At 36.4% G+C, this 25,115-nt stretch overlaps 1 long non-coding RNA gene across 3 annotated transcripts in view; it reads right to left on the bottom strand.

Annotated features, from left to right (window-relative positions):
- LOC129527371 (uncharacterized) overlaps positions 1 to 25,115 on the bottom strand; it is a 203,001-nt gene that overhangs the window by 158,962 nt on the left and 18,924 nt on the right. For all 3 annotated transcript variants that reach the window (XR_010131583.1, XR_008672310.1, XR_010131582.1), the window contains exon 3: positions 1,136 to 1,228. This is a non-coding gene — a long non-coding RNA (uncharacterized lncRNA). The remainder of the gene's footprint in view (positions 1 to 1,135; positions 1,229 to 25,115) is intronic.

Raw genomic sequence — 25,115 nt, 5'->3', positions numbered from 1 at the left:
TGCAAAATCCATATGATTACTAAATCAAATGAATAGTGCTCTAATAGAAGGATGTATACTAGACTATAAACTCCATGAGGAGAAAATTTTTGTTATTGTTGTCTTCTGCAACGTATCTCAGAACTTAGAGTAGGTTGTTGGGCATATAAATGTTCAACAAATATTAAACTAGTGAATGCGTAAGTGAATGAATTAATCAACATGGAGAATATGTAATACAATTTGCTGCACCGGCTTAAGATAATCTTCATAAAGATGGTTTGACATAGGTTTGGCTCTTCTGGATGGAAAAGGGAAAAAAATGATGATATTGGTCACTTTTTTTTTGGTGATTGTTATAACTTTTGGAATGGTTCATAAACTTTCCAAATTCTTTTACATTTGTAACACTGTTATCTTTTTTCTTTTTTTTTCCAACTGTGAGCCATTCCATATTGCATCTTTATTGCAAAAGTCAACGTGCTTCTTAGAAATTCAGATTGTGATTGATAAAACAAACATTACATATATGAATTTAAATGTATAAACAGAAATTCAACAGTATCTCCTATTATTACACAAGTTCACAATTTTGTAAAACCATAATACAGGCATACTATACATCAAGAGGTACCACTATTCCTTTTCATATGATTTTTTTCCTTTTTGAAATAATGATCCATCACTATGGACCCTTTTCACCTTAACATTTAATGTTAGTGGAAGCAATATCATTTTTTATTGAAATCACTCTGTCTTATCCTAAGTGTTTTCTAACATTTTGCAGGAAGAGACTTGGTGTGAGCATCATTACAAAACTTTAGCAGTTATGATTCTACTATGCCCCTTCCAAAGAGGTAGTAAGGTGAAACTCAAACACAGGTATCAATCAAAGATGGAACCTCAGACTTTTATTTGTTTTCTGGTTCTTTTAACCACATTTTTGTTTGGACTTTGCTTACTCATCAAACTCAGATCAATTCTCTGCTGAAAGAAACAAGTAATGTGCGTGTGTGTGTGGTGGGTGTGTGTGTATGTGTGTGTGTTTAATATTACAAAATGCACTCTGCCTTCTCCTCTGTCATCAAAAATCCTTTCAATATTTGTTTGCTTACAAAATGAAATTTAAAGGGATTATCTCATTTCCTTAGTTTACCTTTCCAGTCTCATCTTGGTCCATCTCTTCTCTCCACACATCAGCCATATTCAATCTCTTGGTTCTTGGAACACTCTGTCTTCAGTCGCTTTCCTGAAACAGAAGTTACAATGAGTTTACATGATAAAGAAATGTGTTACGGTGTGCTTACAGGGGAAAAGATATGACATACATGTTAGGGCGTGCTTAAAGCGGAAAGATATGAGAAAAGTAGATAGATAAGGTTGAAAGAATTAAGCAGTAATTTGGTCTCAGATGAAGACTACCTTCTTAATAATTCCACAAAAATTCTGGGCACAAATTACACCACAGAGTTATTTCTACCTTGAGATAATGGGGCCAGCCTCTTGAATTCAGTTAGTCATAGACTATGTCTTTGCTCTTAGATGAGGGAAGACTGATACTTACCAGGTGAAGTTGATTCCATTTGTTGATTCCATTTTTTGTACTATTCCTTAAATAAATAAACAGTTATGAGCTGCTAGCAGTCAACACTTACAGCATCTTTAGTGGGTGAGGCTGCACCAGTCAAGGAAAGGGGATTGGGGAAATATAAGCGTGCATTCCACAGGAAAATTTTTGTACTGCTCATATCCACTTGTTTTCATGTTAAGTTCATTCCCCACAATCACAGCTTCTCCAGCACTCTAGTCAGTCACAACCTGGGATAATTTACAAACTGCAATCCCATGCTGCAATTCTCCCACAGCCCTTACTGAAACCTATCATCTTCCTCTGCCACATGTTCTATACCTCAATCCTCCTAGGCTGGAACTTCTGCAGATCTAGACCCTCATCCCTGAGGAGTCTGAGGTGCTGGTTACCATGTTCTGATCAGATATGCTTGCTGGACTTGTTCATGTACCAAGTGATGCTCCAATGGAGTCAGCTAAGTACTCATTTGGGTCTCCTCTTTGGCCAAGAACAATTATGCAGAGAAGGAAGCAACTGTGTATTGTCAGCAAATATCACAGGAGCTAGGAAATGAATGTTCCAGCATATGAAGGAGACCTGGACAGGGCACTTGCAACATGCACTATGCAGGCTAAACTCTTTACTGCTTCAGGACCTGTGCACTTCCCATCTTTTTACTTAGAATGCTTGTCCTTCTGCTGTTTCAATGGCCAGCTCTTCCCCACAGTTCATTGAGAATCATACCTGCTTCCCTTTGAGAGACACCATTGCCAACCATCCCACCTAGATCTTATTGTCATCATTCACATCATTCCTGTGTTTTCCACTTTTTAATATTTAGCTAGATTTACAATAACATAGTTTGACACTTTATTTCAGTTTTTTCTCTTTTACTACTAAAAATGTATGCTTAGTGAGGATAAAAATAAATTTGTTTTGTTCACTTCTGTATCACTAGCCTCTAGGATGGAGACAAAAATAGAGAAACAGAGAAGATGTATTGGGTGCATATTTGAATGCAGCAGTTGTGTATAAAGGTTGTAACGGTCTTGGGTACTCAACCTTTATATAGACATTGTGAATTTCTCCATCATATTAGGAGCCTAGGATAACTGTGTTTATTTACCTGCATCACTTTCCCAAAATACCATGTGTGCTCATTATAATGCCTCCAAATCTCATCACCAGGAGCATCTCATGTCCTTAACTACTCAACCCTTTTTTGCCTGTCTCAATTTGCGATCTCATAAAAGACACATTTGGTTGCAGTAAATCTATTTTTCCCTCCCTTTTTTCTTGAAAGAATCTACCAACTTCTTATCTTGATATTAGGACACAATGCATTAGGTTTAACATAAAGCCAAAAGATGTGTCAACCATTCATTGTTAAACAGATACATTTGGTTCATTTTTCCTCTCACTAATATTGTATTTAAGTAGCTTCAGTATGTCTATGCAGCTTTGGAAACACGTTCAAGATATTTTATTCTCTTTATGATTAATTCTTAACTATTAATTTCAGAATCCAAATTCAGGATGATGTAAATTCCTTACTTGCAGAGTAGTGAAGTGTAAGAAAGGTTAGAAAAGTCCCAGAGATAGGACTCTAGTTCAGTTTATTAATTCTATGTAACAGGAAAATGATGTAGCTCATATGAGGAGAAAAACCAAAGTTTATTTTTAAATACACACATTTGGATGCATTTTTGTGTAAACATACGCAAATATACACATTTGTATATGTATATATACACACATATGTACAAGTATATGTGCGTGTATTTATATATAGAGAGAATGCTTATAAATAAGATGTAATCTTTTTTATCTAATATATTGAGACACTTGACTAAGAATGGTGGTATTGTTAATATCTAATATCCCATTCCCACCAGTGCTACCCTTTAATAAAGTTTTTGCCTCTCATCAAAACACAAAAGTCAGCTCAAACTGTTTATTTTCATATCCTTAGCATTATTGATTTTGAGCACTCCATATGTTGTTTTGTGTACTTTTGAAGATAAGATGTAATTATTGAAAGAAATGGATCAATGAAATAAGAGATTTAGCTGCTTATTAGTTTATCTCACTCTGCCTCAAGCTCGATTTCTCAAAGAAAACAAGCCATCTGTATGTACGCTTTTTGGGAAAGAAAATTAACTAGAGTCGGTGTTCTGGGTGAATTTCTGATATTTACTTCAATTACTCTGTGAGGCATCCCTAACATGACTATGAACTCTGAGAGAACTTGTGAGAAGAGTTGCCATTCTATTACAGCTCAAACATCAGTGATTTTCAAGGATTCATCGTGGAATCTACTCTAGGCATACTACAAATAGGATATGTAACTGCACTTTGATATTGTCTAAACTGGATTGTGTTCATGCTTGTTCTTTAAGAATATAGTTAGGTTATGAAACAACCTAATTAGCTCTTTTAATGACCAAGACACTGTCCCTCTTGTTAGGCAATTTAGTCTCATCTTATCTGCTCAGCTCTTAAGGAAGTCACAAAAGCAATGCTTCCTCTCCAACCCAGGCTTAGAGGCTTAAGATGAATTTATTTCAAACATGCATATTCATGATTTTCCTTTATTTTACCTTATCTGCCCCTGCCTTTACTTTCTTAAATCTCATTTTAGCTTGCGTGTAATACTCCGATATTTTGAGTGTACCCTTGGAAAAGACTAATGCATAAATTAACATAAATAATCTCTTAAAAGTAGTTGTATCCTAAGCCATCTGTCTATCTGAAATCTAACATCTTCTATTTGATTGGTTGGACAGATCTCATGATGTTGGATAACTGTAGAACTTACCCAAGTAGAAATAAATAATAACTTTTGAGGTAAAAAGAAAAGTAAAAATAAATTTCCTGGAATTTTCTCAATAACTTCTTATCACAGATTCATGGAACCTTGGGAATAGATAGAACAAAAGCTCACCTGAGGGTTTTATTAATATTGATATGGTTCTCATTTGTTCCTTCAACATTTTGCACCTTCTCTTATATTTTTATTGTATAGTCTCTTCTTCCCTTTCTCTGTCCTTCAATAATTTGCAACTCTGCAGAAGGGAAGTTAGATGGTTTACCTATCAGAAGCATTAATGGGACTGGGGATACTGATCTGGTCCCATCAAGCACCTGACGTTTGAATTCTCTTGTAAATATTTCCAAAAAATACTTAGCCTCTATTATTATTGTACCACTACTGAGAGCAAAAATAATTAGGAGTAAAAACAATAAAAATGATTAAAAGCATATTGTTATTTATATTATATTTGAGTACTTTGATGCCTCAGGAACTTTTATATACATTACTTCTCATCCTTGTCTCATTTAGTAAAGTTACTCTTGCCATGTTTTGGAGAAAGTAACTGAGATGTCAAGAAGCAAAGTGACTTGCGCAAAACCATAAATGTTGGCTGTCAGACTAGGAATGTTAGCACATTCACTAATGCACATTCTTGGAACAACTCTAGTGATGTAGAACTCAGTAAATATGGAAACAGACATTGTTTTTCCACTCAGGGGAAAAAGGTTTTAATTAAAAACCTATATATGAAGGTGAATTCAAACTATATTCTGTTAGACAATTGATTACTCAGAGTAATTAGAATCTATTATAGTTATTCTCATATTTCAAGTGTTCACACTTATATATAGATTTATATATTACATATATAGCAGAGATTATTTATTAGCATAATGGTATTTCTGAAAATATTTCTTATACAGACCTAGAGTGATACAATCGAGTTTAGCTTTTACAAAATACACCACAATATATACCAATATTTCTCAGTTACTTCATTTGGTAAGAATTCAGATTCACATACAAATTAAGATTTGCTCCAACAGCACTTTTCGAACTTGAGTGTATAAAATGCAATTCAACTTACTCAGCAGAATGATGCACCCCCAAAACTAGAGTAGTTAGAGTTTGCTGTGAAGACATAAACTACTACATTTACTGCCACCAAGTTTTTGGTAACATCTAAAGCAAAGGAAGGTAGTCATAACATCTGAACCCATAAAAGCTGGTTATACAGAAATTACTACAGTATGGAAAATTAGAAGTCACATCCAAAATACATGGAATAAAAGAATGCTTATTATTTTAATTTCTTTTAATGCATTTATACAAGTACTTATTATTGACACCTGCTCTAAAACACATATAGTGCCAGAAGCTGGAGATACATATAAAAATAATGTCTGGGTCAGGCACGGTGGCTCGTGCCTGTAATCCTAACACTTTAGGAGGCTGAGGCGGGCAGATCACTTGAGGCCAGGAGTTCGAGAACAGCTCGGCCATCATGGCAAAACTCTGTCTCTATTAAAAAGACAAAAATTAGCCAGGCATGGTGGTGCATGCCTGTAATCCCAGCTACTTGGGAGGCTGAGGCCGGAGAACTGTTTGATCCTGGGAAGCAGAGGTTGCAGTGAGCCAAGATTGCACCACTGCACTCCAGCCTGGGTGACAGAGCAAGACTGTCTCAAAGTAATAAATTAAATTAAATTAAATTAAAAATAGTATCTGGGCCTTAGTCAAAAGGAGTGTATAGTCTCATATGAAGACAGATTTTATCATAATGTAGCCTATGTTACTGGTATGCAAAAAATAATGGAAGAATGGGGGTCTGGTTTTGGAGAGGAAATGACATTTGCACCATGTTTTGAAACGAGATTAGGATATTCTGGGAAAAGATGCAACAAGAGGCAGGCAAAGACAGCATTAGAAGTTTATTGTGTGCCTTGCAAATATGTAAACTTTGTTTTCTAAAGAAAATAAGGATTTATTTAAATTATAAGAAAAATGACATTAGCAACAATAATAATAATGACATTAGTAGGTTTTAATTATTCTGGAAAAAACACGGTGAATAGACGGGGACTGGGTAAGAGAAAAGACAGATTAAAACATTCTAGGCAGGAATTGATGAGGTCTAGCTATAGAAGCAGTAAGAAAAGAGAGCGAGGACTCAATGACTATTCAAGGGTCAAGGTTAATATGTGTATTCTGTACATAGAACATATAAGCCAATTGATTTGGACCCTCCCTGTGTACCATTTCGAGCTTATTGTGGCCATGTTCTCTAACAGCATTGCACAGATGCAATCAGACAGTGGCTCATCTTGGCCTTTGCTGCATACCTCTCCCTTCCTAATCTGGGTCTTTTCTGATCCTATGGCAAGGGACGCCTGCAGAACCTGCTCTTTGTTCACACATATGTACTCCACAGTGTAGGAGGCTAATGCCCACAGGGCTATCCATGACCAAGTGGAGACAATGAATAAATCCACCCCTTTGTCTCTGGAGCATTTTATTCTAAGATATATTTCAAAAAGCAACTTAGAAGATGCCAGCTGATAGCGCCTTCAGTCACCCATAGCAATGACCAATACCTTAAAACAAATGTATGTAGCGTTTCTCTCTTGTGTTACTCCCCCTGTCCTTTAATCCCACTTCCTGTATGTCATGCCCCAAATAAAAAAGTGCATATTCAAGCCTGTATTTCAGGTTCTGCTTTTAGGGGAAACTAAGTCAAAGTATTGGTTGGCAAGAAATATCTTACCAGGTGTGTCTTGTTTATAGCTTTCTGTCCATAGTCCCTAAATCAGAGAAAACTCTATAAAGACCTTATAATGATATACCTACAATCTCAGCAGATGTATTATTTGATGTTTCAAAAGACAGGATCAGAAGAGCCATGAAATAAACTGAGCAACACCCCAGGAGGAGTTCTAGCATGACAGAATTAGCCAGGCCCATCTGATTCTCGGTGAGATCTTTCATGAGAAAAGTGAGTGGGGAAAAGCAAGATCATTGGACACCTAAAAAGAAATTAAGGCATGGGTACAGAAAAGGCATTAGGTGAAATTGTGGGAATATGAGTCTGTAAGCTACACTCCCGAGGAAGCAGAAACCATTAAGTGAACAGACACGAAGTAAAAAAAGATACCCAAAATATAAAGGAAATGCCAGATCATGGTGAGAGAAGAGAGCAGATGACAGAATCAGATGCCATAAGAGAGACAGAGAGAGACAAACAAAGGTTACTCAGTTTCTAGCTGATTTCCATTTTCTGTCTTAGATTTTTAACCACAAGTATCTTACAATAAATTTCATTTTTTAAAAAGTTCTGTGTCATCCTCTGATTGTTGTAAGTAGAAGAGCAACACTAAATTTTTTCTCATTCTGTTTCCTTTGGTAACATTTGGCAAAATCTTTCCACAGTCCAGATAAAAAGGAAGTTCCTCCCAGACTTCCCACATACTTCTTCCAAAATCTTCCCCTTTAACTGCAGTACATTTTCATTGATTTCGCTATCAGGAGCACAGCCAGACAAAATCATCTAAGACTCATGACATTATGCAATAACTTGAAAATACCAAGCACTTTAATGTAATTATCTTGTCTAAAACAGTTTAGCAAACAGAAAGTCAAGCTTCTGATGGTTTATGCTAATATGCCTCAGAAGCAATCACACTGGTTATTTTATTATTTCTCTTTCCCATATGTCTGTAAGTACACCTCACTTGGAAAAGGATTAAGACAGACAAGACAGACAGACAGCACTTTTATTTCTTAAAAGTTGATGTTAAATCAATACTAGTGATTTGCTATATTATTTCAATAATACTATTGATACTATCGATGTTCAATACTATTATGTAAAAACACAATAAGTTTCCAAAGTAATTTCATTTGTTATGCACTTGAAAAAAAGGAAGTGAATGATATATTTTAACTGTAAAACAGAATTTAAAAAACACAAAAAAAATTCATAATATTATAAAACAAAATGAAAAGAGATGTTGAGCTTCCACCTTCCATCTATGGTAATATTGAAAGACTATGGAAAGGGTGTGATCTGAATTAGGGTTTGCCAAATTTTCCCTGTAAGTAACCCAATAGTAAGGATTTTTGGCTTAGTGAGCCACGAAACCTGTCATAACTAATGCAATCAGCAGAGTAGAAGCATTTACAAGAAGGCAAGATTCAGACATTCAAATTCAAAGTTGGTAGAGTTCAAAGACACTGAGTCTTAAAAATATGGCCTGTGTGGGCCAGGTGCGGTGGTTTACGCCTGTAATCCCAGCACTTTTGGAGGCCGAGGGGGGGCAGATCACGAGGTCAAGAGATCGAGACCATCCTGGCCAACACGGTGAAACCCCATCTCTACTAAAAATACAAAAAAATTATCTGGGCTTGGTGGCATGTGCCTGTAGTTCCAGCTACTCTGGAGGCTGAGGCAAGAGAATCGCTTGAACTTGGGAGGTGGAGGTTGCAGTGAGCTGAGATTGCGCCACTGCACTCCGGCCTGGGTGACAGAGCGAGACTGTCTCAAAAAAAAAAAACAAAAAAAAAAAAAACAAAACGTGGCCTCTGTGGAGGGATGAGGACAGGTAATTTTTCTGATGGAAAGGGAATGTCGTAGATTGAGTTCCCCAGGAACTGGAGGTTCATAAGAGAGTGCTCTCGGGGGTGACCATGTGTAGAAGAGAATAGAAGAAAGCAGAATTGGGCAGTGGAAGAAGTTATGCAATCTCAACAAAGGCCTCGGACAATCATATGAGGAGCTTTGAAGCTGAGATGACTCCCTCAGAATTGTCCCAAGTTGGCTCAAGAGGGCAAGTTATTAATGCTTTTACATTGATTAATCCTCAGGTAAGTAATGGTCAAATAGAAGTATATCCATGAGGGAGGGGACTCTTCTCAATTGAGTTCTAGAAGCAGATGCCCCAGGATTCCTAGGAAAACCTATGAGGGAGGCTAGTAGAATGAACTCTAATCCCTCCTCAACAGCTGCTGTCAGAGTTGCAACTACTATTCTTTCACCTCTGATGCCATTCTACACTCCTTCCACACTCAGCTAGTTCCCCATCTGGCATAGCAGATTCCCCCAGTGACATAACCCAGATCCGTATGCTTGACAGATTTAAGCTCATGTTTACCATATCCATTGTAAGCAGAAGTTATTGAACTTGTCCAATTACTATCAAAATCAGGCAAGGGAGTACAAAGAGGCACCCAAGTGAATCGCTTGTGTGTGCCAAATTCATTCATTCTGCCCTCATTTTGACAATTCCACCACCAACAGCAGCCCTGACTTCTTTTTATTAATAGGACTAATTACCCTGTAAAGATGGTAGTTCTGCTTCTTGAGTGCTAGTCTCTTTCATGAAATCTGAAGTACCAAAGCGGAAGCTGTAGTTTGTATTTCCATAGGACTCTGTGTTCCCAGTGGAAGCATTCCCACCTTAAAAACTAGGACCCTTAATTTTAGAGTCCCACATTTCAAGAATAAGAATAAGTCAGATATTGTATTTCTGATAAGTGGAAGTGATGGTTAGCCAAGCCATGCCTGGGTTCCTGAACCTATGCTCCAAGTGTACACCATATCCTGGAGGATGACTCTCCATATTCTCAAGATGTTATCCCCAAATTGGTGCCTCATTTGTGCATTAAACTGGCTATTCCATCATTCTATCATTCTGGCAATTGGCAGCTTCTGAGCAGTGTGGAACATCATGTGACCTGTGGAACTCATACATGGTAAAGGCCTCATACCACTTTTTCTATCAAGTGGAGTCCTTGACTTGAAGTGATATTAGGGATTTTCCATGGGTGGATTAAACACATTTTCTAAGACAGTGACGACAGCAGAGGCCCTATTGTCAAGGTAAACTTGCACATAAAAGTATAGAAAGATTTCACCAAATTGCTTTGTGATTTTTCTACAACAGATCATTTTGGTGGGTGCTAAACGTGATTTGAAGATCTTCACACTTTATGTCCACTCTCTTTCATTGGTCCACGTGATTCTATCCCAAGAGTTCTTGTCCTTGATTTTCTGAACATTATTCATATTCATGTACATTCTAACCTCATGCTATTATTGTTCCAAACAGCCTCTAATCACTGCTTAATCATTCTCCCAAAGTTGTTTTTTTCCAAAGCATCAAGATTAGCAATCAAAATGAACAATTCTACTGTTTTTATAGTTACTAGTTTTCCCACAGTTCAAACCTCTGTAAACATTTCAAGAGCTAATACCTTTGCTTAAACTAGTATAATATTCCAATTCAATGTGGGTGAAGTTTTGACAATTGCATTGATCCCTTCTACCAGAAACAATCTGCTCCTCCAACGGCCAGTGACTGGTCCCTTAATGCCAGCTGGCTGGCAAGTGACCCAGCTGGAAAGTTCCATGCTAGATCCTACTTCCTCCAAATTCCCTGGCAGCAACAAATGTAGTTTGAGTCCCCCGAAAGCAAACTCTAGTATGAAAATTACTTTCTCAGATACTTTTAGAAAACAATCTTGGAGTCACCTCCCTGTAAAATGGGGGAAAACAACACAGGATTGACCAGAGAGCAGACAGACTAGGATTCAGGTATAACAGAAGTCACCATCTCCAGGAGAAGGTCTGACGCCGGGATAACACTTCAGTGTTGCCCAAGAACTGACAAAAAAGGCCAGTTTCTTGTGGCCATATAGGCCAGTCAGTGTAGGAGGACTGACCTGGGAAGAACTGGAACCTTTGTAGAGATGAGGCTTACCTGAGGCAATCCTTAAAGATGGTAGAAAGCTGAAGGCTGTCTGTTGGCAGCAACACACGCTTCAACTGGGTGAATAAATCCTTAATTTTTGAAGAAGTAGCTAGGCAGTATATCATAGTATCCACTGCAGTGGGGTAGAATAGGATCTATATTTCAACCAGATTGCAAGTACCTCATGCCTAAAGATCACGTTTCTGATGTTCACCCAGTTCAACAATACATTTAGTGACCACTTGTTGTATGAATATTAATGTAAAACTATTTGAAAGGATAAGCAATATATCATTATGTAGTTTGTGATTTATTATTTTTAAACATAATCCTGTATCTCTGCAATACATGACGTTAAGTATATTAAAAATCCATTTGCTTTATCACTTATTTAAGAAACATATATTTAACTGCTAGATACTGTGCCAGATACCATATTAGATGCTGGAGAAGTAATGCAGAGGATTTATGGGCACTACCCTCACTGAGTTGATTTAGAAAGATTAGACAATTAAACATGTAATAGTTTCACTTTTCTCCAAAATCTCCCTTAGGTCTCACTCAAAACACTCAATGCAGACATGATTTCTCTACGTTTTTAGGACTTATTAGAGGTTGTGGTGGGAACATGGCAAACACAAATTAAAATTATACATAAAGGAATAATAAAAATATTAAATGAGCTAACATTTGCAATTACAAAAATGTCCAGCACAAAGCAAAAGCTACAAATAAAAACATGTAAGTTATGATGAATACTAAGGAATTAACTAGAAAAGTGATACTTAGAATTTTCTGAGTTGAAAGCAGCTTCTTTTCACCAGTACTTGGTTGAAGAAATGATTTAGGTAGAAATTGCTTAGCATGTTGGAGAAACAATGAGAAGGCTACTAGTTTTACTGCATTTAAGAAGTGACCAAATCAGAAATCCATAATTTTCTCTTAAGCACGTTGTATATTTCTGGAGAATATTTGGTGTATTTTCCCTGTTGCTGTTCTCTGAAATCAGGCCCACATACCACTCTTTACAGCCCCCTATAGTACTTTGCAGGGGGTTAGTCACATCATTGGAATTCAATAGGCCTTTTGATTAAATAACTATAAAAGTTACTAATTTCAAATACAAGAAAATGGTTCTTTTTTGGGACTTGGAGACTATTCTATAATCAAACTAGTAATATTCTCTGATTTAAATTTAAAATAAAGCAGAATGGGTACTTTTTATGTTGTTGTTTTTAAACAGCATGAATCCTGGCCAAAAGCACTCCAAGGAACTAATCTGAGTGAATCACTGCATTTCCTAGTGAAACTGTAAATTTCAGCATGGATTAAAAAAACATAAAACCTCAACACTTCAAGATATTAATTAACCTACTTATAGATATATGTAGATAAATGGCAGAACTTGGAACCCCCTTAGATTTTCTGACTTTCCCTACTTAGTTGTAAAACATCAAAGAGAGAGTAATAATAATTTTCTGGGTCTTTTTTTGTATCTTGAATATTATATTATTGTTAGCAGATGTTAAACTTTTATTGATAAAAATGAGATCATTCAGGGAAACCATTGGCTTTTTTAAGTTTCTTTTTAAAACTTTTTTATTTGTGGTCTCTTTTTAAAAGTGTTTACTATCACCTTTATTAGAACAGACTGTCAATAAATTCTGAATTCTCCAGGTAATCTCTTAACTCATTAGATCATTATTTTTGTGAGGGATAAAAATGAAGCTTACAAGTAGACTTTTTTTGTTATTTACCATAACTTATTTTTACCCAGAGCTATAAGGTAGAAACAAATCAGAGTCCAAAATATGAAGTTTTAAGTTTGATTCTTCTAGTAGTACTTAATTTTTTCCCCATCAGGAAACTGGATTTCCCAACCTTAGGAGAAGTAAATATATAATCTGTGGGTCCTTTCCTTGTCTTTCTGTATGTAACGTAGATCAGTTACATCTTTTTCAGTCTCCTATCTCTCTCAAGCTATTGTTTAAAGTCAAATAGGCCATATAATATTAGTTGAAGACAAAGGTGGCCAAGATTTTTGAGGATTATTAAAGCACTCAAACAACTCTGTCAGAAAATATTCCCAACATCAGATGCTGAGTACTGACTACTACTCTTTAGTGAGTACAGAATAGTGCTGGAGGAATTGTAGATGACAGAAATAATTTCATACTCATTTTGTTATTTTCTTTGAACAGAAGATGACAGTGTGTAACACTGAGTATGTGAGAATGTGAATTTATGAATGAGCCAGTCAGGCATGTTTAAACCAGAGCATCAGTAAGCCCCCTGCCATTATGGTGAACAAGGAGTCAGACAAAAACATTAGCCTTTGTTTTCTTTCTTCATGGGTTCTTACATTAGGATTTCGACAAAAAGGGCTAATATCCAGAATCTGCAAATAACTTAAACAAAACTTACAAGAAAAAATCAAACAACCCCACCAAAAAGTGGGCAAAGGATATGAACAGATACTTCTCAAGAGAATTATTTTTCTTAGTTCTCTCTGCAAACCAAAGTAGTTTCCGTGGAGAGAGAACAATGGCCCCCAAAGACATCCACATCATAATTCCTGGAACCTGTGTATATGGTATCTTACATTCCAAAAGGGACTTTACAGATATGATTAGGTTAGAGATTTTGAGATAGGAAGACTATTTTAGATTATTCTTATGGGCCTAATGTGATCAAAGGAGTCTGGATTAGTCTGTGCTCACACTGATAAAGATACTACTGGAGACTGGGTAATTTATAAAGAAGAGGTTTAATTGACTCACAGTTCCACGTGGCTGGGGAAACCTCAGGAAACTTAGAATCATGGTGGAAGGGGAAGCAGGCAGCTTCCTCACAAAGCAGCAAAAAAGAGCAGTGAGAGCGCAGGGTAAAAAAATTGCTTCTTTGAAAACCATCAGATCTCATGAGAATTCACTCACTTTCATGAGAACAGCATGGGGATCCAATCACCTCCCTCCCTCTGCACATGGGGATTACAATTTGAGATGAGATTTGGGTGGGGACACAGAGCCAAACCATATCAGAGTCCTTATAAGCGGGAGGCTCAGAGTAGGAAATGTGACGATAGAAACAGAGACTAGAGAGGTAGAAATTTTAATATGCTATTGGGCTGGCTTTGAAGATTTAGAAAGGGATGAAGGGCCAGGGAAAGCAGATGGTCTCTAGAAGCTGAAAAAGTCAAGGAAAACAATTCCTCAGCAGAGCCTCTAGAAGGAAGGTAACCCTGTTGACCCTTTTTAGACTTCTGACCTTCTCAACAGCAAGATAATAAATTTTTGTTTTTCAAAGCCACTAAGTTTGTGGTAATTTGTTACAACAGCAATAGAAAACTGATCTAAGTCCCAATCTCCATCTCTAAAGAAATATCTCTTCTTAAATTAGTCTTAGAGTGAATAAAAGACAAAGACTCAAGCTATGAACTCTCTGTGGGTTCTAAAGATTAAATGTATTTAAAATAATACATGGCGAGGCTATACAAAGGAAGATTTACATTTTGGTTGCTATGGTGATTATTAAATCTACATCTATGTAATGCATTATTTTGAGCAACACAAGGCATTTTGAACAAAACAAAGTAATGCAACACATTCCTATGGCTCATTACAAATATATAACCTTCTGAAATAAACATTTCAGGTTCAGCTTCAATAATTTTAATATCTACTATGTCCTGGGTATCCTATGAGTAAGTGTGTGTGTGACAGAGAGAAAGAGAATTTCCAGTACTTTATGTAAAACATTATCACCACGTCTTTCTTTTAGCAGTACACTCTAGTCATTTATTAATTCATATAATTATTTTAAAATATTTACGGCATAATTGAAATGGATTCATTATTAGGAGATGTTTGGAAATATTACCCATCTTTAATTTGTGAGACATGTCATGGTTTTCACAAACTTTTTGAATCTTTATTTGCTCTTCATCCTTATTTGGTAAGCTAAGACTTCAAATTCTTTCTCTCCCTCTTCCTTTCATATGAACTCTTCTTGCCTTAATGTTGAGATGCCAGGAATTCATGGGATTAAAATGGTAGCGCTTTCTCTAAGAAATTTGCATTATCAAAGGTTTCAGAGTATTACATTCTAAACATGAAGCCCTGTTGTTAGAAGTGTTATTTGTCTAATCTTTGGCATTTTAAACTCCCATTTATAATAAATTGTACAGTTTACAAAGCACTTTTCTTTTGGAAGAACACAAGGTTTAGAGTTATCATTTAGGGTTCTGACACAAACTCCGCCACTTCACAAGCTGAGTGAACACTGGTAACCTGCCTCAGTTTCTTATCTTAAAAAAAAAGAAATAAGTGGAAACGATAATACCTATTGTATATCTTTGTTTTGAAGATGTAGTAATATATTTTTAAAAGAATGTTAAACCATAAGAAACAATGTAAACAATGGTAATAATTTTTATTACTATCATTGTAATGGTTATCTATTAACATATAATAAATATCTTGGAACTTAGTGGCTTAACACAATGAACACATGATCTCGTAGCTTCTGTGGATTAGGAATCTGGGTGTGGTTTAGCTGACTCCTCCAGTGGAGATGTGTTAGATGGGCTACAATCAAAATGTCTGGCTGGGCTATAGTTATCTCAGGGCTTTATTGGGGCACATACACTTCCAAGCTTGTATATATTATTGTTGACAGTATTCAGTTCCTCAAGGGCAATTACAGTGAGGCCTCACTTCCTGGTTAGCTGTAAACTCCGGGGATACCATCAGCTCCTCATCAGGTGGAACTCTCCATATGGAAGCTTATGACATGGCAGCTGGCTTCCCTCAGAGCAAGCAAGCAAGAGTGGATGCCCAGGAAAAAAAGCCAGTCTCTTGGTAACTTAATTTCAGAAGTGATATTACATCATTTTTTTTTGGTATTCTATTTATTAGAAGCAATTCATTAGGTCCAATCCATATTCAAGTGAACAGCGTGCACCAGGTTGTGAATTCTGAGAACTGGAAGTCACAGGGGCCATATTAGAAGCTGCTTGCCATAATCATTGTTATCTAGTTCTTAAAATTGCCCCTCACCAAAATTCTAGCCACGGGGTCAAGGCATTTTGCTTTAAAAGGAATCTTGGATAGTTAGCCGAAGGCAAAATAGACACTCAGGTCCAGTTTTAAGGGTCCATTTCCATGTGCATTTGAATTTATATTTCATGATTAAAGTACAAGGAACACATTATAAATTTTCTTACAGGAAACTCTTATCTAGGGGTCTGGGTAATGGAATATGCCAAGCTATGAAGTTTTGCAAAACACTTGGTTGCAGGGGAAAAACAGATTAGTGCTCTCTTAACTATGACTAAACCAGTGGGTACGGCATGCAATCACCATTTCCAAAACAATTATGTTGAATTTAATAGCTCTTCAACTCTTTCTGGTGCTGCAACAAGACTACTGATTTAATGGTGCACCAAGCTGCTACAAACCAGAGGTTAAAACCCGTGGTTAAATGACTCTGGTGAGTGGTATTGAAAGCTATCATCAGGTGGACAGTTCTCAGACTCCAGGAAGGGGGAAAGAGGAGGGTGGTATGAGGAAGGCGGTAAAGAGGAAAATAGAACAAAACAGGAAAAGCCAACAGGCAGCTGAAGCTTTCAAAAGCACTCAGATACTGCCGATTTATTATTTTTTTTTTTTTGTCATTCCAAATGTTAAATTGAGGTGATTATAAACCTCTTGTTTGTTTCGTTTTGCTTTCAGTTAAAAAGTGAAAATTAAAAGACAGTGGGGATAAACTGCAGAGAGAGCTTTTGACAGCTGAAGGATGGAAAGCCCATTACCCATAATCATAATACAAACCCTCTGGACAATGCTGGGGGAGGGAACCTCTCACAGGAGAGGCGCTGGAAATGACCCAGGCCTGGCAGGCCCTGAGGCCATCACAGGAATGAGATTGCAAACCCCAGGGAGAAGCATTGAAGGCTGCCAACATGGCGGGCTCTGAAAGCTGCACTCTGCCATGACAATGGAAAGCAGGAGAATTGACGGTGAACTGATTGGCAGTGGGTGGGAAAATGGAGAAATAGGCTGCCTGCCTGGAAGGCCAGATACCTGGTAGGAGAGAGGTCTGAACAGCCGATAGACCTACAAAAACAAAACAAAAAAACCTGGATGCCAGAGGAAAAAATATATATAATCAGAAATCAGTTAAAAGAGTGAATTGTAACTTTAAATCCAGAGCATGAAATATAGAAATGGAAAATAGATTAACGAATACTTCTTCGTGTAGTACAAATAGAGCTAATGTTGTCCAAATAAGCATAGAGAATAAGCATAGCTGCATTGCGATGTTTTTGTTAGAAATTTTATTAACCACACAATCCATAGTTATTATTGTTGCTTTAAACAGTCACTTAGCTTTTAAATAAAGTGTGAAGACATTTAAAAAATACTTTCCCAAATTTAAAAAAAAAAAATGGTGCAGAAGTCATAATGTAATCACTCAATGAATTTTCAAAGGAAATGCACCTTTTAATCTGCACTCCAACTAAAAGACAATCACCTGCCTTCAGACGGTTCATGTCTCCTCCATTTATTATCCATTCCACTGTCGCCAATGATAATCACCGTACTGATTTCTAGCGTCATAAATGTGTGTGTTTGAACTTTACGTAAGTGAAACCTACGATATGCTCTTTGGTCTATTTTGCTCAACGTTGTTTCAAAATTTGTGCATATTGTGTGTGAGAGACTTTTGATTATCATTGCTGTATAGCAATTCAGTGTGTGAATGTGTCACAAACTAACGATACACTTCACTTTTGAAGGTATGTTATTAGTGTTTAGGTTAGGCCTGTTCTTTGTATTTCTGTTGTGAATGTTTTAGTACTTTGTTTTTTCTGCCATTTATTTTGGCTTTAACCTTATGGCTGCATTTAAAAGTTCTATAGGATGCAAATGTTCACCTTTGGTAGATATTGCCAAATGCCCTTCTAAAGTAGTTATACCAGTTATATATACAGCTACCCACTCCGCCTCCTGAAAGCAGTGCATAAGAGTTTCTGTTGCTCCGTATACTTTCCAGCATGTGGTATGTTTTGTCTTTAGTGTGATAGCTATTATATTATAGTAGGTATGCAGGGATACTACTGTATTGACAGCTGTATGTTTTTTCTTCTCCTACTTCTTGAACCCCCAGCCTCATACCTCTACTGAGCTATTAAGCTACCTCGTGATATCCTCATGACAATCTGGTAAGATAAGATGATGCAGGCGGGGTGAAACAGAGATGTTTACCTGTCCAAAGAAGGACCACATGGAACAAGCCGGAGCTCTTGAACTGATCTGGGACAATGCCAAGAATGTCCTGCTCCACTAAAATGTTGACACCAATGACAGCAACTCCTTAATTCCCCTCTAGATCCATGTAGATGTTGAGTTTTTACTTAAATATTAACTACTAACAAATACTAGTTCAATCATAGGATGGAGACAAATAAAAACCCCATAGACACACAGTAGAAAACAACTGAAACTCAGCTGTGGTTTAAAAGGCAGAGTAATATTTGGCAAATCACTGGACTTCCCTGAGCCCCGAATTTCTAAACTATGAAAGCAACAGATAGTTCTATATTATGTGCAGTATATTCTTCAGTACTGTAAATTCTTCCCTTTATGAAATATATCAAAGACTATTTACCATCTAGAGGACATAAATTCAGTTTATTTTTTATTCCCTAGGTTTTAACTTCAATTGACCATTGGAATTAGAGTAACTATATTGTCAATCACATCACAATTCAGGAACACCTAGAATTTCAGATTTACATTTCTCAAATTAAAGGCAAATTTTTAAAAGTCTAAATATTTTGCATTACTACAAAGAAAATTTCAAGCCTTAATTCAAAATATAAAGGGAATGATTCTAAAGAGAAAAAAAATCCTGTAACACTTCTTGATTATTAATGTATCCTGCAAAATCTCGATATGACATAGCAATTGTGGTCAAATACTCGTCAAATATGTGTTCATTAATCCTCAGTAGAAACAGAAAAATTTCATTAAGATTTTCTTTCCGCATTACCCTGTTTGCTTTCCAGATCCATTTCAGATATACATGTAGGTGTATTTGAAACTTGCTTATGTAGTGTGGATATTGTATATTCATATTTCCTCAACTGTGAAAAACAAATGAATAGATTTGTGCTGAAAAAAAAAAAACACACAGTTTGGTTTGTAATCTGTGGGTCTTACTGGATGCATCAGGAAAAGCAGAGGTAACAAAGTAGAATCTCCAGGAGGAGGAAAAAGCATTATCCTTAAGCCAAAGTCAGAGAAGGGATGGATAAGTCAGAGATAGTAAGTGTTGCTAGCAAGAAAACAACACCTCCACAGATAGTTCATATATACGGCCTTTCATCTTCAATAAGTCAGAAAGCCCTGAGTTTTTTTATCTTTATAGCTTGAAAATGAACATTAATTTGAATGGGAATGTGATAAACATATAAATAAAAATCAAGATCTAGCATTAACAGAATTAATAATTGTTACAAGGTCCTGAATAACTCATAAATTAATTGAAGGAATGGGTGTGTTTGTTGAAAGAGTCAACATCAGAGAGACTCATGCCTCTCTGTCAAACACGGAAAACACGAATAAACACAAAGGGATAGAAGATGCTCATGGAGTGGTCCTGGCCAAGGTATATTATGAGTTCTTCTTTGATCTCTCTAGTCTGAAAATAAAATGGTAGAAAGCTGACAACGATTTTTGTTTTCAACATAGCGCTCCACATTGTTTCCTGTCAAAATTGCTATATTTATTTCTGTTATCTGTTAAAAATTAAACATCTATTATAGAATATATAATGATCAGAAAGATGTCCATAATATATTGATAAGTTTATGTGTGTACATGTTTGTGTGTGTGTTTACAGTTGACTCCTGGGCAACACAGGTTTCAACTGTGTGGGTCCACTTACATGCAGACTTTCTCCTCCCTCTGCCACCCCTAAGACAGCAAAAAAAAAACAAAACAAAAACCTGCCTCCTCTTCCTCCTCCTTGGCCTACTCAATGTGAAGACAATGTAGATGAAGACTTATGATTATGGATTTCCACTAAAGGAATAGTAAATATATTTTCTCTTACTTTTGATTTCCTTAATAACATTTTATATTATCCAGCTTATTTTATTATAAAAATACAGTATATAATACATATAACATACAAAATATTTGTTAATTGACTGTTATTGGTAAGGGTTCTGGTCAATGGTAGGCTATTAGTAGTTAAGTTTTGGGGGAGTCAAAAATTATACATAGATTTTCAACTGCATGGGGGATTGGTGCCCCTAACTTCTGTGTTGTTCAAGAGTGAAATGTATAATGATGGGGAAGATGTCCATAATATATTGTTAAGCTTAAGAGAGAGAGAGAGTGTGTGTGTGTGTTTGTGTGTGTAGAGAGAGAGAATAGGATCTATCCCAACCCAAACTGGTAAAATATGGAATAGGTTTTATCTACCTTTTCTGAAGTGCTAACCGGACTTGTACACCTTTTTTAATAAGAAAAAAATACTTAATGAATTGCCCAAGTTACATAATGTTAATGTTTAATTTCATTTTAAAATTATTAACTTACTCTTCTGAATTAGCCAATGGCCAATCAACAAAATAGTCAGTCCACTGGTTTATGCTTTGGGTACCCCCAAATCATTCATCCATCATTAGTGGGGAACTTGGGAATCTGTGACAAAGCTTAGAATTCACAGGTGTATTAATATTAATGCAATAGTAACAAGGAGTATATATCAACAACAACAACATACATTGTGAGTTGACTGCATCTAAAACATTATACCACATGGTTTACAAATGATGATACCTTTTACTGTCACAGCAGCCCTATTAGGTTTGCACAATTATTTCCTCCTATTTTTGAGATGAGGAAACTAAGACCAAAGGGCTTATGAATCTTGCACAAGGACTTACAATAAATGGTGGAACCCAAACAGTCTGATACAAATATGTTCTTTAAAACGATGCCATGCTTCCTCAGAAAAGAAAGATTCTGCTTCCATAACCCACATAACAAGGTAATGAGGACCACAGATGGCATCCCAGCTGTGTCTAATATACACCTGGGAGAGCAGTGTCACCTGAATCCATTTCACATCCCACAAACGGAAACAAAGTTTTGCCAATTATCTGGTTAATCCTGTTAATTTCAGTGAAGCAATGAGGCTTCAAGATAAATTTTATTTGGCCTGAAACTTTGATTTGGCCGTCTGCATCAATTGAAAAAAACTGGATAATCAAGAAATCTTCACGAGCTCTGCTTAGCCACATCCAACTAGGTATCAGTAAATTTCCTCTCAATCTGGTGTAAAATTGGAAATTTCGTCTTAAATATTGTATATGCTTGTTATGTTACTTTGGATCATACATAGATTGCTACTCAACAATTTTCAAAGATTGTGTGGTGTTTATTTGAGCATATGGTAAAATTGGAGCTTCAGGTATTAGAGCAACAGGTTAGAACGTGAGGGAGGTAGGAGGAGGAAGGTCAGAGGCCTGGAAAGTGAGTTGTTTCTCTTGTAATTTAGCGCCTCTCTTCTCTCAATCTAGAGAGACCTTAAATGATGTGTATCTATTTATTTTAAAGACCACTTGGGGAGACGCTGTTAACTATCACCAAATAAATTTCACATGATCATTCTTACACCCATTTATTTCCCGTGCCTTCTGAAATAGAAAAGAAAGCTTCACGTTGTCATTCTCTATATTAGATATTAATTCCTAGATGAGTTTGATTTTTTTTGCAGTTGAATGGTGATAAAATGAAGCTATTTTGAAGCACATTAAATCTGCAAATTTGAACACTTTGATACCAATGTTCATCTTATTGCAAGGTATCCTATTTTCACCTTCATAAAATTGAATGCTTGTATGTACCATATAATTAAATTTGGCCATACCAAAAACTCAAGTCTATGAATTTATTAACTTTTGACTGCATCACTGCTTAGAAACTTTGATAAAATTTACTGCAATTTCCTTAATCTCTGATGTAGCTCAATCCTGAAGTTTAGGGAATTACAAAGCCTTGCTTTCTTATTTCTGTGGCCCCTATCACAATTGCACAGTGCTATTCTGGCAAAGACGCCCACAATTAGCAAGGAATTCTTTTCTTCTGAGACACCGGGCTCCCCTCAGTGTTGGCTCTAATACCTGCCCTCAGGAACAGAATTGTTCTTCTAAGGGAAGTAGAAATTAGTTGTTGTTCATCAAGATGGAGACTTATAAAATACATTCTGGCTGGTCACCAGAAAATAGAAATTTTGCAAATCTTAGAGAGTTTGGTGCTGCTAAAGGTGGCATTTGCAATCTGTTCTTTCAGCAGGATTTTATTCAGATCAGTTATACAGGAAACCTAGAGTATATAATAAGAAAAAGGACAGAGAAGAACAGATTCCCTGGAATAGAAACTCACAAAGAACCAAATATGAACATTTTAAAGGAGAGATGTGCTTTTCAAGGGAGAGGGCCACAGGCCCATCTAATCTGTTACACTAATTGCTGATATATATATATATGTAAATATCAGCAATTAGTGTAACGGATATTTATGTGTGACATATATATATATATCAGCAATCAGTACATAATTAGTATATATGATATATATCAGCAATTAGTATAACAGATACTTTATGTATACACACACACACACACACATATATATATATTGCTTTCTATAGTGTTGCCAAGTATGAACTTATAGTCTTTTCTGCCTTATTTCCATTTACTACCAACCACATGTCTATTCTCCGATCAAAATAGATGGCAAATATTTTCCAAAAAAAAAAACACATTTTTACCCCTCTGGTTTCTTATCCATTCTGTTTTATATGTTCAGACCACCAATCATCTGCTCACTGGTTAAGTACAATCCAGAAGTTAAATCTGTGACGTCGTTTCAGCCATGAATCTTCTCTGCTCTCTGTCCTGGTCCATTTTCTCAAAACTATTGTCTATACAAGCTATATTCATCTGCTTATATCCCTCTCACTCTTCAGCCCATTCTGATTCAGTTTTGGTTATACTATTCCACTGAAGCTGTACTCATTAAAGTCATTCATGCCTTCCACACTGGCAAAGAATGGCTTTCTCTGTTCTCATCATAATGGACTTTTCATTAGCTCTCAAAAAAAATAAGGTACTTTTCAATTTGAAATATTGTATTTGGACTGAAGCTTACCGCTCTGCTGATGTATTTTTTTTTAATTCTATGGTTTTTCCCCCATTATTTTCCTGTGATGTCTTCCCCTCAATCTCAAATCTGTAAATTGTGGTTGCTGTAAATTGGGTTTGCTCAGGGTTTGGTCATAGTCACTTTACTATACTCCTGCCACCACCTGCTCCCAATAAAGTTATTACTAGTTTGGTGCAGAAGTAATTGCGTTTCTTGCCAATTGAAAGTAATGGCAAAACAGCAATTACTTTTACACCGACCTAATAGTTCCCAAGGAATTAATCACTATTCTTATACTAATCACTACTAGATTTATACATTTAGGCAAGAATTCTCGGTGATTATGATATTTTTATATCTAAACTTTCTATAGCCCTGGAATAATCCCATATGTATCTCAAACACAACTTCCCAGAATTTATCTTTTGATTTGCATTACCATGACCTGCCTTCTATCATCTACTCAGTTTTCCATGCAGAATATCAATGGAGACATTAAAGTTCCTCCCTTTCTTTCAAACACTCCATATGATACATGAGCAAGTTTCAGAAACTTTCATAAAAGTGATCTCAAATCTGTACAGTTCTCTGTTGACTACCATGTTAATTTAGTGTGCCATGTGTGTAGATGTGTGTACACAATTATACATCTGAACAGTTGAAGTTGTACTCTGAATGGTATACCCTAAATTTTACAAAGTTGCACCTTTCTGTACGTAAGTGTGATATTTTTAACGTGTAAAAATTAGATTACACTCATATTGTATGATTCTATTTCATTGAAATCCAAATGAAACAAAACTAGTAATAAGAAAAATCAGAATTGTGGTTCCTATGAGGGAGATGGAAGTTAGTGGACAAGGGGAAAATTGACTGGAAACAAGTCCAAGGGAATGTTCTGGAAGGGTTAACTTTCTAATCATACAATATGCGTGTAATCTATATTTCGTTTTAGGTAGTGGTACCAATAGTTTACAACCTCCAAAACTAATCTAGCTGGATGCTGAAGATCTGACTACTTTATACTAATTTTATATCAAAACAAAGTGAGGCATACATTAAAGGTTTTAGTAACTTCCCCCAAAATAGCAAAACAAAATGTTTGCCCATCAAAAGGCTCTGAATGAGCCTGCCTAGGCCTCTAAACTCAACCTGCCTCAATATTCTTTGCTTATACTGCTCACACCATACCCATCTTGTTCCAGTTTCTTTAATATGTGAAGCTCTATTCTCCACCTGGATGATCTCCACCACTACCATCAACCATGCCCCCCTTCACCTGGCTACTCTCTGTCTCTCAATGTTAATGTTTATCACTCTGCTTCCAAAAATTCATTATCTCCTTTATGATCTATATTAATCTTTTAAACTTTTTATTAAATACCACAATTTGCAATTGTTTGATTCATTTTTCTTTGCTTGCTTCTTGATCTGTCTCCATCACAGCATAAGGTCTTAAGAGCAAAGCCTGAATATCTCCTGGTCAGTACTGTACCCTTGGTTAGCATAACACATTTGACCCCTGAGCAACACAGTTTGCTCACCTGTGTTGCTCAGAGGAACACAGAAGACATATATACTTGTTTATAGAGGTTACACATATTTTGGCCGGGCGCGGTGGCTCACGCCTGTAATCCCAGCACTTTGGGAGGCCGAGGCGGGCGGATCACGAGGTCAGGAGATCCAGACCATCCTGGCTAACACGGTGAAACCCCGTCTCTACTAAAAATAGAAAAAATTAGCCGGGCGTGATGCCGGGCGCCTGTAGTCCCAGCTACTCG

The sequence above is a fragment of the Gorilla gorilla genome, chromosome 18 (genome assembly GCF_029281585.2).
Source record: "Gorilla gorilla gorilla isolate KB3781 chromosome 18, NHGRI_mGorGor1-v2.1_pri, whole genome shotgun sequence".
NCBI classification, from domain to species: domain Eukaryota; kingdom Metazoa; phylum Chordata; class Mammalia; order Primates; family Hominidae; genus Gorilla; species Gorilla gorilla.
This window is presented reverse-complemented; position numbering and strand designations above follow the sequence as displayed.